Source organism: Amblyraja radiata, chromosome 7, assembly GCF_010909765.2.
Source record: "Amblyraja radiata isolate CabotCenter1 chromosome 7, sAmbRad1.1.pri, whole genome shotgun sequence".
In the NCBI taxonomy this organism is placed as follows: domain Eukaryota; kingdom Metazoa; phylum Chordata; class Chondrichthyes; order Rajiformes; family Rajidae; genus Amblyraja; species Amblyraja radiata.
In genome coordinates, this window is record NC_045962.1 from 71,952,480 (window position 1) to 71,971,628 (window position 19,149).

At 45.0% G+C, this 19,149-nt stretch overlaps 1 protein-coding gene across 5 annotated transcripts in view; it reads left to right on the plus strand.

Moving 5' to 3' along the window:
* Positions 1–19,149, plus strand: part of lypd6 (LY6/PLAUR domain containing 6) — a 200,511-nt gene that overhangs the window by 103,289 nt on the left and 78,073 nt on the right. For 3 of the 5 annotated variants that reach the window (XM_033024733.1, XM_033024736.1, XM_033024732.1), the window contains exon 2: positions 12,541–12,663. The exons of the other annotated variants lie outside the window; for them this stretch is intronic. The gene's annotated coding sequence lies outside the window, so the exon portion shown is untranslated. The remainder of the gene's footprint in view (positions 1–12,540; positions 12,664–19,149) is intronic. 5 annotated transcript variants of the gene reach the window in all.

Sequence of the window (19,149 nt, forward strand, 5' to 3'; positions counted from 1 at the left end):
CAACAACATCAGGCAAACCATCTGACTCTCAACTCCATCTATACTTCACAATGTCTGGGGAAAGCAACCAACAAAATCAAGGACCACTCACACCCGGTTATTCTTTCTTCCCTCTGCCGTCGGGCAGAAGATACAAACGCTGAACACTTGCACCACTGTATTCCAGAGCAGCTTCTTCCCCGCCCTTATAGATTACTGAATGGATCTGTTATAAATTAAGGATGGAGTCCCGATTTCCCAATGTACCTTGTTGTGGCCCTAGCACTTTTTAAAATCTGCACTTTCTCTATAGCTGTAACGCTGTATTCACCACTCGTTTCCTTTCTCTGTACGATCTGATGGACTCACATGAGATTTAATTATACTCATGTATGGATTGTTCCCTGAGATAGTCAAGTCAAGTTTATTTGTGACATACACGTACGAGATGTGCAGTGAAATGAAAAGTGGCAATGCTCATGGACTTTGAGCAAAAAGACAAACAAACAAACAACCAAACAAACTACAAACAGAATATAACAGAACCACATCTTCTTTTCCATGTTAAATATTGTGGGCGGAAAGAAAAAGGGAAAAAAACAGCAATTTTAAAAAAAAGCAGTAGAGTGGTACAGTAAAGTTGGTCCCTGGTGAGATTGGAGTTTACAGTCCTAATGGCCTCTGGGAAGAAACTCCTTCTCAACTTCTCCGTTCTCACAGCATGGCAACGGAGGCGTTTGCCTGACCGTAGCAGCTGGAACAGTCCATTGCAGGGGTGGAAGGGGTCTCCCATGATTTTATTGGCTCTGGAGTTGCACCTCCTGATGTATAGTTCCTGCAGGGGGGACGAGTGAAGTTCCCAAAGTGCGTTCGGCCGATAGTATATACAATGAAGATTTATCTCTGCACACCTGACAAAAATATACCAAATACTAGATTTCCTTTAATTGCATCTTTGCTATTTGAGTCTCAAAACTGGAAAGTGTTGCCCAGAGTAGGGGAATTGAAAACCAGAGGACATCGGTTTGAGTTGAGGGGGGAGAGAGTTAATAGGAACCTGAGTTTAGTTTAGTTTAGAGATACAGCGTGGAAGAAGGCCCTTCAGCCCACTGAGTCCGCACCGACGAGTGATCCCCACACATTAATGCTATCCTACACACACTCGGGACATTTTACACTTATAGCAAGCCAATTAACCTACAAACCTGCACGTCTTTGGAGTGTGGGGGGAAACCGAAGATCTCGGAGAAAACCTACGCGGTGACGGGGAGAAGGTGCAAACTCCATACACACAGCACCTGTCGTTGGGATCGAACCCGGCTCTCCGGTGCTGTAAGGAAGCAACTCTACTGCAGCGCCACTGTGCCGCCCCAAGCTGAGGGCTAACCTATTTACACAAACCGTGGTGGGTGTATAGAACGAGGGTAGAGGCAGGTATTATCGTAACGTTCAAGAAACATTTAGGCAGGTACATGGATGTGACAGGTTAGAGGGTTATGGGCCAAATGCAGGCAGGTGGGACTAGTGAAGATGGGACATGTTGGTCGGTGCGGGCAAGTTGGGCCGAAGGGTCTGTTTCCACGCTGTATGACTCTATGACAATGCATTGAACACATTGAATTTGTGATGTTGCTATTGGTAAAGGTGGCAGGACAGTGATTAACTGTGAAAGCAATACGAATTGTAGTTCATGAAATTAAACAACGTTGATGCAAGTGGACACATTGGATATATTGGGGAGCTTGAGAGGGGTGAATGCCTTGGTTTTGTATATGTAACAAGAGGAAATATTTCTGAAGTCAAATTATGTTGTCGAGATCCTGGGAATGAGAAATTTGGTGATGTTGTTGGTAGTATGGTGAGCGATATATGAAAAGCTGATGTATTCTGGTGCTTTAAATTAGATTTGAGATCTTGTATCTTGATCTTGAGATCTTGATCTTGAGATCATTCAGTGAAAAGCATTAAAAGATATTTAAATCTGGCTGATTCGTAGATTTTCCAGGTCCACAAGTTTGACACTAAGGAATTATTTGTGAACAGATTGCAAAAATGCTATACTTTTCAGATCTTTCTAAATGTTGCTTTGAAAGATCGCTAAACATGTGGTCTGCGTTTGGAAAGAATTCAAGTGGAACAATTTATTTATTACAATAAATGTAGTTTAGTTTAGAGATACATTTAGGAAACAGGCCCTTCATCTCACCGATTCTGCGCTGACCAGCGATCCCCGCACACTAACACTATCCCACACAAATGAGAGACAATTTACAATTTTTACCAAGCCAATTAGCTTACAAACCCATACCTCTCTGGAGTGTGGGAGGACAACTGAGCACCCGGAAAAATCCCACGCAGGTCTCGGGTAGAACGTGCAAACTCCGGACAGACAGCACCGGTAGTTTGGTTCGAACCCGGGTCGCTGTAAGGCAGCAACTCTACCGCTGCGCCCACCGTGCAACCCTATTGTTTGATAGAGCAAGTTGCAGGATAGAAGTAGGAAGAAGAATATCAGGGTGAGGTGTTGCAAAGTAAAATGTATCTTGTATTCAAGGCTAAAGGAAGATGATCCATTATGATTCCTTCAGGTAAAAGGGCATCACTACAAATCTGAAGTTGCAAACCATTTACAAACCTTGAGAACAGGCTGTTCTGCGGAGAAATATAATCCATTTTAACAGCAAATGAAAGGCAGTTCATAAGCCATAAGCTGTGGCACTACCGCAAGAGCCCATAAACCATATGAGTAGCAACAGGTGCCTGGGGGCTCTCACCAAGCCCTTCGACCTAGAAGAACTCGAAGCTGCAATGAGCATGCTGAAACCTGGGAAAGCAGCAGGAATCGATGATGTACTGACGGAAATGATACAGCACCTTGGACCTAAAGCAAAGACCTGGCTCCTAGCAATGCTGAACTCATGCATGGCACAGAAAACAACCCACCTGTATGGAGAAAGGCCAAGACTGTCGCAATTCCCAAACCTGGAAAGGACCCATCATCCCCAAAGAGCTACAGACCCATTTCCCTCCTCTGCATCACCTACAAGCTCTACGAGAGGCTACTACTCCAACGCCTTATGCCACTTATAGACTCCAAGCTTACTAAAGATCAAGCTGGCTTCCGCCCTGGCCGCTCCTGTGCCGGGCAGCTACTGAACCTCACCCAACACATTGAGGACGGTTTTAAGTGCAAACTCATCACCGGAGCAGCTTTCATAGACCTCACCGCTGCCTACGACACTGTCCAGCACCGCACCATGATCAGGAAACTTTTTGACATGACTGGTGACCTCGACCTGTGCCAAGTCATCAAAAGCCTTCTCAACAACAGGTGCTTCTTCGTTCAACTAAACGACAAGAAGAGCAAATGGAAGGCCCAAAAGAATGGCCTACCACAAGGCAGCGTACTGGCCCCCCTCCTCTTCAACATCTACACCAATGACCAACCACTTCCCCCACAATGCCGCCGCTTCATCTATGCTGATGACCTCTGCATCACCACCCAACAGGAGAACTTCCAGAAGATCGAGTCTGTCCTGGAAAGCGCCCTCCAAGAGATGACAACCTACTACAATAACAACCACCTGAAACCCAACCCATCAAAAACCCAACTATGCAGCTTCCATCTTAAAAATCGAGATGCAGGAAAACAACTGAGCGTCTCATGGGATGGCCACAAACTCTCCAACCACTTCCACCCCGTGTACCTCGGAGTCACACTCGACAGGACACTCTCTTTCAAAACCCACCTTCAGAACACCAAAGCCAAGGTCAACACACGCAACAACATCCTGCGCAAACTGGTAAACTCAAAGTGGGGCGCTGATCCACCAACCATCCGTGCAACTGCCCTAGCCCTGTGCTTCTCCACAGCTGAATACGTGTGCTCAAGCTGGAGCCGCTCCCACCACACCAAACTGGTTGACACAGCCCTCAACGACACCTGCCGCATTATCACGGGATGCATAAAGACAGCGCCAGTCCCGTGCCTCTACACCCTAGCCGGTATTGCCCCCCCCCCCCATATCAGACGATCCATCGTCGCCCAAGACGAGCGGAGAGCACAGGAGATCGATACCAGGCACCCCCTGCACGGACACACAGCACCTCCACCCCGACTGAAATCCAGAGCCAGTTTCTTGCAGACAGGTCCCACCTCTCCAGACAACCAAAGAAACAGCAAGGACCAACATCTGGAAAGATGAATGGAACCAGCTCAACACACGAGCCCACGACTGGATGGAGAGAGGAATCACTCCGACTGAATGCCTCGCCAGCGGGCACGACCTCCCATGGCCAACCTGGAAGACCCTCAACAGATTACGAGTGGAGCAGGGGAGGTGCAAAGCACTTATGAAAGCATGGAACTACCAGGCAGAAGACACATGCAGCTGTGCAGCAGTACAGACAATGTCCCACCTACTGGAGTGTGACGACGCCCCCTAGTGCAGCCCCCAGGACCTGGCTGAACCGACCCGACCAGCTGTGACCTGCGCCAGATACTGGCAGAACGACATCTGAGATTGCAACGGACTCGAAGAAGATTACCATTGTGGATACATTTGTGGACAGTATCGACAGCAGGGTCCAGTTAAGACAATATTGGTGAGATGTGTAGATAGAAACTGCAGATGCTGGTATATACCGAAGATAGACACATAGTGCTGGAGTAACTCAGCGGGCAGCAACTCTAGATAAAAAGGATGGGTGATTTCGAGTTCGGACTTTTCTTGAAAATAGTGGGCATTCTGAAGAAAGGTCCTGACCCAAAACATCACCCATGCTTTTTCTCCAGAAATGCTGCCTGACCCGCTGTTACTCCAGCAGTCTGTGTCCATCTTCACAATATTGGTGAGATTGACTTCCAAAGCAGAACTCTGTGTCTATTTAAGGCTCCTGCTATTTACAAAGTTGCTGAAGGGACATAACTGAGTTGGATGCTTTTGAGAGATGACTGCATGCAATGTGGAAGCAGTTCCAGCGTGGTTTTGTAATAAAGTTTTAATTGTGAGACTTCGGAACAATTTAGTGTCTATTCCATGACGATTATCCAGCCAGTGTTGATTTATTGTGGTCTTGGGGCCCTGCAGCAAAGTTTATATCACAATGATCTACTGCTCCACTCTGCCTCATGGTTGGGAGTACGATCTTTTATTGAAGATCACTACCTACAATTGTGATCAGAACATAAGAGACCAGAAATTAAGGAAGCTATCTGTACAGGAGCTCAACCTGGCTGCGGCCTGCGTTCATTAGCTTTATGTCTTAATTAGGAAAAGGAGCATTAACTTTATGTCTTAATTAGGGGCAGTCAAAACGAGGGATACATGTATTACTTCAACAAGAACTCTTTAAACTGGACAGGCAGTGCAGTGAACAGTTGGTGTCAACCATTCAATCGGAGAAAGAGTTAATGTACAAGCAAGTTGTGACTCATTCAAAGGAACTCCTGAGTGTTGTGTTATCATTTAAGCCTAATCAAAAAAAATATTTTTTTTCCTCTTCTGTGTAGAGTCTTCCAGGAAGGCCAGTCTGTGTTTCGACTTATTTCCTGAATTCAGTTTTATCACTTTGAGGATAGAAAATCCGTAGCCCATAGTTATGGCATGAAAAGCATCTGCTTTCATTGAAATGTGGCGTTTTAGAGATTAAATAGGCTGTTTCATGTCTCTTGCCCTCCCATTAAAATAATTCCTTAATCTCTTCAGCTTTGACTGAGTTTTCAGATGCCAATCCATCGTTGGTTTGTGCCACTTTATTTCTGAATGCTCGCCTGTATAGTGGCTGTGGGTGGACTCTCTGCAGTACAGGTGCTATATAAATGCACGCCATCGCTTGTAATTTGCAATAATACTTCAGACTCCTTTGTTGTTGGTGGCCTGCTTTTTTCATGGTTATCCCCTCCTGTCAAACACCACCCTCTGAAGTGCCGCTTTCCAAATCCCTCTGCCATTTTGCAGTCTCCTCTCTCTTTTGATCAGCCGGCCTCCCTCCTGACCAGCTTTCCCATTAGCAACCCTCACGACTCCTGTTCAGCTCAGGGCGCCTTTCCCTTTTAGTCTTTAGTAAATTGCCTTGACGTCTGTCTGTACCTGAGGAGCGCATTTACAATTAAAGCTGCCGCAATGGTCTTTTCTTCCATTTGGGTTTGAACTTTGTGGTGATGCTAATCCACAGAAGGTGCATTTTGGAAATGTTCAGTTTGGGACCAGAATAAACAGCAAACCTGCTCTTTCTACAATGCAATTCTTGCCTTGGTTGTTTTGGAATTATAGAGTGCTTCATTGATAGGATAAATATCAGGCTCTCAGCTAATGATGAAGATTGGCTGCATACAAATAAAGGCAGTGGGTTTATTTCAATGGGCAATGAAACACAAATTTCAGGCCACCCCATTTAGAAGGAGTCAGTGGTGGACTTTTTAACAAGGCTTGCTGTCCCGACACACAAGAAGCAAATATTCTCATCATGGACAGCTAATTACTGTTACTCAAAGGTAATGTAACAGAAGGAGCCAGATTGTTGGTAAGAGAGCCCTCAGGGCTTTGACAGCTTTTGAATTCCCAGGCGACATTTAAATCAGGGCTACTTTTCTTGGCATGCAGTCTTTTGTTCAGGGTTATGAGAGGGAGAAAAAGCATCCAAAATGAGCTTAAAAATGACATGTAGCCACAAAGACATTTATTACTGATTATTACCTGCAATTTAGTTTTTCACAGTACACAGGGGAATGTATTTGAAGTACAATAACGTGGATTATTTTGTGTCTGCTTTTTTTTCAATGATCTGCTGGGTTGGTAAAAAGCAGTGGTGGATTCCAGGCAGAATTTTTTGATGTGGATACCAGCTGTTCAACTCAAACAATCAGTTTGGTTCTGTTCAGAACAAGGATTGTGACCCCAAAACATTGACTGTCCATTTCCCTCCACAGATGCTACCTGACCTGCTAGGTGCTGTCTGTACATTCTCCCTGTGACCGAATGCATTTTCGCTCCACAGATGCTGCCTGTCCCGCTGAGTTACTCCAGCTTTTTGTGTCTATCTTTGGTTTAAACCAGCATCCGCAGTTCCTTCCTACACATATGCTCTTCAATTTGCTGCCTATATGCAGGAAAAGGAAGTACAGCCAGGTGGTCTGAATTTCCAAAGTGAGGGCGAGGAATGGAGTGAAAGGCATCTTTAATCAAGGACCAGTCTCATCCCGGTCACTCCTCCTTCCCCTCCCTTTCTCCCATCAGGCACGAGGTATAGTTTGAAAACGCACACCTGCAGATTCAGGGACAGTTTCTTCCCAGCTGTCATCAGGCAACTGAACCGTCCTCTCGCCAGCCAGAGTATGGTCCTAACCTCCCATCTACCTCTTTGTGAACTATCGTTGATCAGACTTTATCTTACACTAAATAATATATCTTTTACCCTGCATCTGAACACTGTGGGTGGCTTGAATGTAATCATCTATAGTCTTTTCGTAACATTAATGCCCCTGTCCCACTTAGGAAACCTGAACGGGAACCTCTGGAGACTTTGCGCCCCACCCAAGGTTTCCGTGCAGTTTCCGGAGGTTGCAGGTGGTTGCCGGAGGTTGCAGGCAGTGGAAGCAGGTAGGGAGACTGACAAAAACCTCTGGGAACCGCAAGAAAACCTTGGGTGGGGCGCAAAGTCTCCAGAGGTTTCCGTTCAGGTTTCCTAAGTGGGACAGGGGCATTACAAATTTAACACTGATGCAGTTGGTAGATGAAGGATCTAAGAGCCTGGGCCCTAAAAAAACAAATCTGCAGATATTGCCTCATAGCTCGAGAGACCTAGGTTCCAGTCTGACCTCTGATGCTGTCTTTGTGGAGTTTGTATGTTCTTCCATTGACTTTGAGTGCTCTGATTTCCTGTCATTTTGCAAAGATGTGTGTGTTGATAGGTTAATTGGCCACCAAGTTACCCCTGGTATACTGGACAGTGGTAGAAACTGAGTTGAGTTTTCAGAAACGGGGGGGGGGAGAACAAAACATTATATTTTATATGGGATTAGTGTGAATGGGTGGGGGTTGGCATGGACTTGATGGGACAAATGACTTGCTTGTATGTCTCAATGATTCTAATTCTAAAGAATCATTCTAAGTGGAGAAATTGTTCCATCTCCATCTTGGATGACACTGGGCATCTCAGCATAATTGTATCGTGCCTTTCGATTTTTTGGGGGGAACTTCTGAGGATTAATCTTTCAAACCTATACCTCCTTCCTCACATTCATCTAGGAACCTAGCAGTCCTTCCAGGTGAGGCATGGTGCACATGCACCTCCTCTAACCTCATCTATTGGGTGGCACGGTGGCGCTGCTGTAGAGTTGCTGCCTTACAGCGCCAGAGCCCTGGGTTCGATCCTGACTACAGTTGCTTGTCTGTGCGAAATTAGTACATTCTCCCTGTGACCTGCGTCGGTTTTCTCTGGGATCTCCAGTTTCCTCCCACACTCAAAAAACGTACAGGTTTGTAGGTTAATTGGCTGGAGTGAGGCCCAGCGCAAATTGGAGGAACAGCACCTCATATTTCGCTTGGGTAGTTTACACCCCAGAGGTATGAATATTGACTTCTCTAACTTCAGATAGCCCTTGCTTTCTCTCTCCATCCCCTTCCCAGTTCTCCCACTAGTCTTACTGTCTCTGACTACATTCTATCTTTGTCCCGCCCACTCCACTGACATCAGTCTGAAGAAGGGTCTCGACCCGAAACATCACCCATTCCTTCTCTCCAGAGATATTGCCTCACCCGCTGAGTTACTCCAACATTTTGTGTATACCCACACTGACCTTTCTGTCCTGGGCCTCCCCCATTGCCAGAGTGAGGCCGCACGTTAAATGGAGGAACAGCACCTCATATTCTGCTTGGGTAGCTTATAACCCGCCATTATGAACATTGAATTCTCCAATTTTTGTTAAGTAACCTACAAACAACCCTGCCTCTCTCTTGTGACCCGCCTGGACTCTCACCCATTTCTCTCCCTTCCCTCTCCCCTTCCACCTATATTCCTTCATCTGGCTTCACAATTCACATCTCTTCTATCTTCATCTCACACCTTTTGCCTTTTCATCTCTGGCTGTTGTCTGACCATCAGCCTATCAAAATTCCCCCTCACTTGTATTCACCTATCACCGGAGAAGGGTCTCGACCCGAAACGTCACCCATTCCTTCTCTCCAGAGTTGTCCCGCAGAGTTACACCAGCATTTTGTCTCCATCTATCATTCACCAGGCTTTGTCCTGCACCTCCTGTCTTCCAGTCCCCCCCCCCCCCCCCCACCCTACCCCCACTCCCCACCCACTACAATCTCAAGAAGGGTCCCGACCCAAAACATCACCTATTCATGTTCTCCAGTGATGTTGCCTGGCCTGCTGAGTTACTCCAGTACTTTGTCTTTTTCTGAAGAAAAATATGTTCACAAGCTAGGTTGAGTACAAGCCCAGCACTTACTTCTGTCTAAATGAACTAAATGGCACTTTGGAACCACTAGCCACAGATAATAACTTTGGTTTTAGTTTTTAATTTGAGAGATACAGTGTGGAAACAGGCCCTTTGGCCCACCGGGTCTATGTCGACCGGCGATCTCAGCATATTAACATTATCCTACACCCACTAGGGACAATTTTTACATTTACCAAGCCAATTAACCTACAAACCTGTACATCTTTGGAGTGTGAGAGGAAACCGAAGATCTCAGAGAAAACCCACACAGGTCACGGGGAGAACGTACACACTCCGTACAGACAGCATCCGTAGTCAGGATCGAACCCGGGTCTCCGGTGCTGCATTCGCTGTAAGGCAGCGACTCTACCGCTGCACCACCGTGCCACCCTGCATCCAATTCCATTCAGTTTTGTTACTCGGAGCCTGTATTAAACTTGTACAGAGATTCCTTGGCACTTGCTGACAATTCTCAAGTTACAAATTTTTTTTAATCAGTTCACGTGGAAAGGATTTGTAGTTGCTTTGTAATGGGACAGAGCCATCCTATGTAAAGGGAATGACATTCCCTCGTGCTATATGAAATGTAAATGTTGTTCCACTTAATATATTAAATGATGATAAGGTGCACCATGATGGAATTCAAAGCTGCACGCCACTTCCTGCCATGCTGCAAAAATATCTGGAGAAAACATGTTTCATCTGGTTTGCTGGCCCTAATGTTTCACTTTTTGTTTTTTTCAGCTGCTTTAATTATGAGAGTTATCAATGACCACATGTTTTTTTTAATGCAACAGGTGGCTGAGGAATTAAGTTAGGAGACAGAAGTCCCAGCCTCATGTGAATTGGTCGCATTTCTGCAGGAAGGGGCGACAGAACTTACTTTCCCCCAAGTGCGGAAGTCTCAAGGACAAAAGGGCATAGCTTTGAGAGGGGAAAATGTAAAGGAAATGTGTGGGGCAAGTTTTTTTGTTTTTTACACAGAGAATGGTGGTTGCCTGGATCGTGCTGTCTGGTGTGGTGATGGAGGAAGATACAATAGTGGCATCTGACAAGCTTCTAGATAGGCAAACAGAAGGCTAAGAATTTTATGCAGGCAGAAGAGATTGTCGGCGCGGATTGTTTTGCGGAACACCTTTGCTCAGCCCGCCTGAACCTACCTGATCTCCCGGTAGCTGGACACTTTAATTCTCCTTCCCATTCCTACACAGGCCTTTCTGTCCTAGGTCTCCTCCGTTGCCAGAGTGAGCCTAAATGCAAATTGGAGGAACAGCATCTCATATTTTGCTTGGGATGTGGTATGAATATTGATTTATCTCACTTTAGGTAGCCCCGGCAATCTCTCTCTCTCTCTCTCTCTCTCTATCTCTCCTCCTCCCCTCCCCCTCCCCCCCCCCACCCAAGCTTGTCATTTTCACCCGACAAACAGCTTACAATGGCCTGTTTCCTTTATCATCTCGTTACTTTTTTGCATATCTTTCATTCATTGTTCTTTATCTCTCCACATCACCATCTATATCTCTCATTTTCCTTATTCCTAACCAGCCCGAAGAAAGGTCTTGACCCAAAACGTCACCCATTCCTTCCCTCCAGAGATGCTGCCTGTCCCGCTGAGTTACTCCAGCTTTTTGTGTCTATCTTGAGTTTAAGGTGGCATTAGGTTCGGCATGGACATTGTGGGCTATTCCTGTGCTGTACTGTTCTATGTAATTGGCTGCAAAGTTTGTGTTGGATTAGATAGCACAATAGCTTGTACTTCTGTTACATTTTGTGTTTATGGGTGTTCTTCTCCCATCAATTATGAACACTTAATCTCAGCTAAATGAGAATGTAGTGATCATGATCAATGCAAACCCAGGATGCCACGGAGACAAGTTTATTTTTCTGACATGGCTTGCAGTTGACACATTTAATAATCTCCCTAGCAGGCTTGGTTTAGGTAGATGAGCACCAAAGTACTTATTGTGCACTTATTTATACAGACCTGAGTCTAATTTATAATCTTTTTGATACCAGATCGAATCAAAATGCCAGATATATGGTTTTGTCGGGGTGGGGCTGCCAAGATGTATTTACTTTAGACCTTAAGAGATACAGTGCATAAATGGGCCCTTTGATCATTGGAGTCCATACCGACCAGCAACCACCCTGTACGCAAGCATTAGGGCTATTGATTTGTCCATTAGCTCCCTGTGGAAAATGCCCACCCAGTGGACCACATTGTGTGCATTACAATTTCTAGCGATAGCCTCCTTCTTGGAAGTTCAATCACTCATTTACAGGTTGTGCCATGTTGCTTTATTGTTGGCACCAGCACTAGATGTTAATTGTGGATGTTGCAGACCGGCGAATAACAACTGCATTGATATGCCATTCTATGTCCATTACGCTTCATCGGCTATTGATCAAACAACCATTCCTTCTCTCCAGAGATGCTGCTGCCTGTCCCGCTGCGTTACCCCAGCATTTTGTGTTTATCCAAGAGATAGAAAAGACCGACTGTTGAAATGGTTAATCAGAGAGCCATCCAAATATAAAAACCTGCTGGAGAAAGATGATGCTTGCGGTCTGCTGTGCTGAGCTCGGCGGACCCAGTTAGTAATCTGGCTGTTATGTCAAGTCTCATCCCTATCTCAAAGAGATAGATTTACCAGCCTGTCCATTAGTCCTGCTTCCCCTCGTTGATCTCCGCATTCTTTTAAAATAGCCTGCTCTTTCCTTGCATTGTGTCTGTCATGTTGATTTAATGGGAAAGAAAGGATGACGAGATTGAATTACATCGCTATTTATTTTCATGCCACGTTGGCTTCAAAAGTTATCTTCTGTAAAATGCTCTCAGTGGAGAACATTCAGAAATGTTCATTGCCTGCACTGGTAAAATACAGTGAATTTAAAAGCATCAACTATATAGTCATAAGGGCTGAAATCCATCTGGTCTGTAATTAACTCCCCGTCTCTTTGCTTGCCGTCATCCAGCTCTTCATGAGCCAGAGAAGATAAAATTCTGTCTCGCTATCCCACTCTGAAAGCGATATACTATCTACAGTCGGTCAGATTCACTGCACTGCTTCTAACTGGCTTCCTTATATTCTGCTGTTTGGTCGATGCAGGTGCTGGAGGCATTGCCTAAGTGGCTACAGAGGGTTTTGCACCACTTCTCATGGGAGAGGGTTTATTTCCACCACCTGACTGTGAAGAGCAGACAACCTTCTCCCATGAAATAAGATCCAGAGGTTAGTAACCAATTACTCGGGGAATCGTCATTTGAGTTTGGTTTGGCGAATGGATTAATTTTCATGTTTGTTATTTCAATTGATGGCACAGTATATAGCACGGGACTAATTTTATTTTTAACTGTGATTAATTGTAACTATATCTTCAAAAGGCAATGGACATTGCACAATTTTGATTGATCGGAAGAATCTGCAAAAAATGAGCGTTAATTTTTAACTGGCTGGCAAAGGTTTAGTTGCTCAGATTTACAAGGCTGAGATTAATGGTTTCAAATTTCCTGAATGAATGGGTGTTCTTTTTGACAGCTACTGTGGTTGCAGTCAGTGATCTTTATTCTAATTATTTTATACCATAAAGCTGAGGTAAATTTTACGGTTGCTGCCTGAAGCTGCTCTTTGTTTTAGAAAAGAAAACCGAATTGCCACTATTTTAAGTGATCGGTGATACAAATGACAATTTATTTACCAAAGTCTTATCATTGACCTGCTAATGGTAAGGGACGTTTATTCAGCATTGAATTCAGCTATAAAACCTTTTTATGTCGGTACTTATTTAATGCAGTTCCTCCTTATGTCTTGGCATGGCAGGTGGAAGCAGCAATTCATATTTGTTAAATAAAGCCAAGTGCTCCATTGTTACCTCCCCTAGTATTTAAAGTTGCCAGGTAAACAATGCGTAGTGCAATGCAACATTTTTGTGCCGTTTGTAATTGAACATTTCTTAAATCCTGCCCATGTAAATGTAACAGGGACAATTGTGTTTCTAAAAATGGGATCAAGGTCTTCTGTATACATTTTGTATATTGAGGTTGCTCAGATGTACCGTGACATCAAGTGGTACTATTGAAAACCACTTGACATCAATGAGCTTGTGGATAAGACACTGCAAGCCAGTGCAGGCCACTCACTTCAAATCAGGCCTTGGTTGGAGAGTTAAGGTCATCCAGGCTATCTGTTAACAGAAGGTACACAAAATTGCTGGGGAAACTCAGCGGGTGCAGCAGCATCTATGGAGCGAAGGAAATAGGCGACGTTTCGGGCCGAAACCCTTCTTCAGACTGGACTGTTAACAGAGCCTGGACCGATCTGGTTTGCTGCTATGTTATCCTGAGTATTGATCTACTTAGAGATGGCGCCACATTTTTAAATGTGCCGCTTGGTGTTGTCTTCCTCTAAAGGGCCTGTCCCACTTGCCGATTGTTTTCGGCGACTGCCAGCATCATTGACGGACGTATCAGGTCACTGAAAAATACGCGGCGTGTCACGGCGTGATGACGTATGACGTGCGGCGTTTTTTCAAGCGTCGCGACATTTTTTATTGCCGCTGGATTTTGAAATGTTCACAATCTTTTGGCGACACTGATATGACGCCGGCAGTCGCCAAAAAAGTCGCCATGTGGGACAGGCCCTTTAGAGTGCTGCTCCACCCCATTTCCCCAATCTTCAGCCTTGACCTTCTTTACCCATGCACTGTCTTCTTTCTTATCCTTGTGCATCATCCCTCACCCAGCGATCTATCAAATAACAGCAGGCCAGGCAGCATCTCTAGATAGAAGGAATGGGTGACGTTTCGGTCGAGCCCCTCTTCAGACTGAGACATCTCCATTAAACTTTCCCTCCCTCGCCTTATAACCAGAAACATCACCCATTCCTTCTATCCAGAGATGCTGCCTCTTCTGCTGAGTTACTCCAGCAATTTGTGTCTCATCTTCGGTATAAACCAGCATCTGCAGTTCCTTCCTACACATATCGGATAAGACCCCATCGGGTGTAGTTCTTATTGTTGGACCTTGTAGAGGATGGACCTTGTTGTTGGACCACTGGGAGAGGCATAGATAGGGTAGACAGTCAGAACCATTTTCCCAGGGTGGAAACATCCAACACTAGAAGGCACAGCAATAAGGTGAGGGAGGGAAAGTTTAATGGAGATGTGCGGGGCAAGTTTTTTATTACACAGGGTGGTGGGGGCCTGGGACGCATTGCCACAGGTGGTGGTGGAGGCAGATACGATAGTGGCATTTTAGACTTTTCGGAATAGAAGTATATGGATCATGTACAGGCCGATGAGGTCAGTTCAGCTAGGCACCATGTTTGGCATAAACATTGTGGGCCTAAACACCCATTCCTGTGCTATACTGTTTTAGGTTCTATGTTATTCCAACTGTATTCTCTCCATATTGTTGCAATTCCCCCCCTGATTCCACCACTCACCTACACACCTACACTTGCATTGTACTGTTTTAATAGGATTTTCATTCTGCCCACTGGAGTGTACAAAAACAATCTCACAGTCCAACCTGACAGAAAAGGAAGTTCTCCTGTTGAGTTGGCCTATTTTTATCCCACCACACATGTCACTTTAGTTTAGTTTAGTTGAAACAGACCCTTCGGCCCACTGAGTGTGGGAGGAAACCGAAGATCTTGGAGAAAACCCACGTGGTCACGGGGAAAACATACAAACTCGAGACAGACAGCACCCATAGTCAGGATCGAACATGAGTCTCTGGCGCTGAAAGCGCTGTAAGGCAGCAACGCCACCGCTGTGCCACTGTGCTGCCCGCACCAAAACAAGTTATCTGACTGTCATCATATGTTGTTTGCGGGACTTTGCGGAACTAGCTTGTAACAGTCCCTGCATTGCAATAGTGACTGCAGTTCAAAAGTGTCTCGTTGACTTTGAAACATGGAACATATTGAAATTGCACAAGGAGTTTGGGTCCAGGGTTAGCTATAAGATATGATGATAAATAGAAGTGGTTAATGATTTGAAGATTCAAGATTCAAGAGAGTTTATTGTCATGTGTCCCTGATAGGACAATGAAATTCTTGCTTTGCTTCAGCACAACAGAACATAGTAGGCATGACTACAGAACAGATCAGTGTGTCCATATCCCATTATATAAATATACCATTATATAAATATAAATATATATATAAATAATCTTGAATCTTGAGAAGGAATGGGTGACGTTACGGGTCGAGACTCTTTTTCAAACTGATGTCAGGGGAGTGGGCGGGACAGAGATGAAATGTAGTCTGAGACAGTAAGACTGGTGGGAGAATTGGGAAGGGGGAGGGGATGGAGAGAGAGAGGGAATGCAAGGGCTATTTCAAGTTAGAGGTTAATGGTCATACTGCTGGGGTGTAAGCTACCCATGCAAAATATGAGGTGCTGTTCCTCCAATTTGTTCTGGGCCTCACTCTGACAATGGAGGAGGCCCAGGACAGAAAGGTCAGATGGGAATGGGAGGGGGAGTTGAAGTGCTGAGCAACCAGGAGAGCAGGTAGGTTAAGGCGGACTGTGTGGAGGTTCAGCGAAACGATCGCCGAGTCTGTGCTTGGACTCACCGATGTACAGGAGTTGACACCTGGAACAGCGGGTACAGTAGATGAGGTTGGAGGAGGTGCAAGTGCCTCACCTGAAAAGACTGGATGGAGTCGAAGGGGAGGTAAAGGGACAGGTGTTGCATCTCCTGCAGTTTCAGGGGAAAGTACCTGGGGAGGGGGTGGATGGGAAGGGATAAGTTGACCAGGGAGTTGCGGAGGGAACGATTTCTGCGGAAAGCAAAAAGGAGTGGAGATGGGAAGAAATGGCCAGTAGTGGGATCTCGTTGGAGGTGGCAAAAGTGTTGGAGGACAATAGGCTGTATGCGACGGCTGATGGGTACTCCAGCATTTTGCGCCTATCTTCGATTTAAACCAGCATCTGCAGTTCTTTCCTACACAGAATGTCTCTTTGCGCAGCTATAATGTTTTGGCAGAGGCTGTTGTTACTGCATTAATGAAACTTTTATTTTGGCTTATTTCCAGGGAGATGCAGTAACATGTCACAATCCATTCAAGATATATTGTATTGGCAGGTTGCAGAACTCTGCTGAATCTAATGTCTGATTGCAGCATACACTTCCCTGCTTTTACTTCATTTTCTAAAATCATACGGTTGGTGCAATCATATCATTGTTCAGTTCGGTTTAGAGCAACAGCATGGAAACAGGCCCTTCAGCCCACCGAATCCGTGCTGACTAACAATGCTCATACACTCCCCATACACCCTAGGGACAATTTACAATCTATACTGAAGCTAATTAACCGACAAACCTGTACATCCTCAGAGTGTGGGAGGAAACCGGAGCACCCGGAGAAAACCCATGTAGGTCACGGGTAGAACGCACAAACTCCATACAGCCAGCACTCGTAGTCAGGATTGAACACGGGTCTTTAGTTTAGTTTAGAGATACAGCATGGAAACAGGAAAGAGAGTCTGCACTGACCAGCGATCTCGCACACTAACAGTTTACAATATTACCAAGCCAATTAAATTACAAACCTGTACGTCTTTGGAGTTTGGGAGGAAATCGGAGCTCCCAGAGAAAACCCACGCAGGTCACTGGGAGAACAGACAACTCCATACAGACAGCACCCGTAGTCAGGATCGAACAGGGTTGGACAGGCTAGATGCAGGAAGATTGTTCCCGATGTTGGGGAAGTCCAGGACAAGGGGTCACAGCTAAGGATAGAGGGGAAATCCTTTAGGACCGAGATGAGAAAAACATTTTTCTCACAGAGAGTGGTGAATCTCTGGAACTCTCTGCCACAGAAGGTAGTTGAGGCCAGTTCATTGGCTATATTTAAGAGGGAGTTAGATGTGGCCCTTGTGGCTAAAGGGATCAGGGGGTATGGAGAGAAGGCAGGTACGGGATACTGAGTTGGATGATCAGCCATGATCATATTGAATGGCGGTGCAGGCTCGAAGGGCCGAATGGCCTACTCCTGCACCTATTTTCTATGTTTCTATGTTTCTAACCCGGGTCACTGGTGCTGTAAGTCAGCAACTCTACCGCTGCACCACTGTGCCGCCCAATGTGTGCTTGCAACATGCACTTCCGTGCTTTTAGCTCATTTTCTAAAATCATAGCATTGGTGCAATCATATCATTGCATTCCATCTCACATTTCCATTGCATAATAGATAGGGAAATTTGCCACGGTAACAAGGTTGGTTGCCATTTTTATTCTGGATAGGTGTTTTCAATTAAAAAAGAACTACCACACTTTCAACATGAGATCAGCTTTGAAGACGTATCCCGTGCATTTTGTTACTTAATGCCTACTGTTTCATTGGAGGTCTGGAGATTTTAAATTTGAAAGCCCCCCCTCTCCAGATTACCACATGGCCTGAAAGATGATGCTTTATAAGCGAAACACCAGAGCATGCTTTAAAATTCTGTTGTCAACAGAAGCTTCCAACAAAACAATGATGTTCTTTTAATAATCAAAGCACAAATTGTACCACTGATATTGTCCAAATATGCTGAATAAGAAAAAAACAAGAGATTAAAGGTTTATGTTATTCAGGTGATAAAAGCAGCACCAAGCGAGATTACAGACACGATAACTTGGCTGATGTGTAGGAAGGAACTGCAGATGCTGGTTTAAACCAAAGATAGACACAAAAGACTGGAGTAAATCAGTGGGACAGGCAGCATGTCTGGAGAGAAAGAATGGGTGACGTTTCGGGTCGAGACGTGAATAAGGATCATGTATCCACCTGAAGCAGCAACAATTTCTCCCCCTGCGGCACGGCAATAGTGTTGCTGCCTTTACGCTTACAGCGCCAGAGACCCAGGTTTGAACCTGACTACGGGTGCTATCCATACGGGGTTTGTACTCTCCCGGTGACCTTCATGGATATTCTCCGGGATCTCTGGTTTCCCATCACACTCCGAAGACATACAGGTTTGTATGTTAATTGGCTTGGTATAATTGTAAGTTGTCCCTAGTGGGTGCAGAATCGTGTTAGTGTATAGGGATCGCTGGTCGATGTCGTCTCGGTGTGGCTAAGGACCTGTTTCCATGTTGTATCTCTAAAGTAAACTAAACTAAACTTCCATAGATGCTGCCTAATCAGCTGATTCTGTTGGTATCACAAGGTCCCAGCATGAGAGTCTGATGTTTTACCCTTAAACATTTCAGTTCATTTAAATGTATGAAATTAATTATAATTAATTGTCATAAAAAATAACAGCTGAGTTTATCCACATGCAATTCTCTACAAAACATGGTCTTGGGATGGGAAAACATTGCCCAGTTTCTACAAGACTGTAAATGAGATTATCGCTACAGTGTAGAACAAGAAACTGCAGATGCTGGGTTACAAAAAAAAAGGACACAAATTGCTAGAGTAACTCAGCGGGTCAGGCAGCATCCCCGGAGAACATGGATATGTGGTGTTTTGGCTCACGTACCCATTTTCTCCAGACTGAAGAAGGGTCCCGACACGAACCGTCACCTATCTATGTTCTCCAGAGATGCTGTCTGACCCACTGAGTTACTCCAGCATCTTATGTCTTTTTTTCCCCTCATTACAGTGGTTGGTTTGAACGATATTTTTATTTCTTCCTTGATCTGCAGAAATTGACAATAAATATCTATAAATCATGTAATGAAGGCCAATCAGGAGAAAAATAGAGGAATTGGACATGTGGGG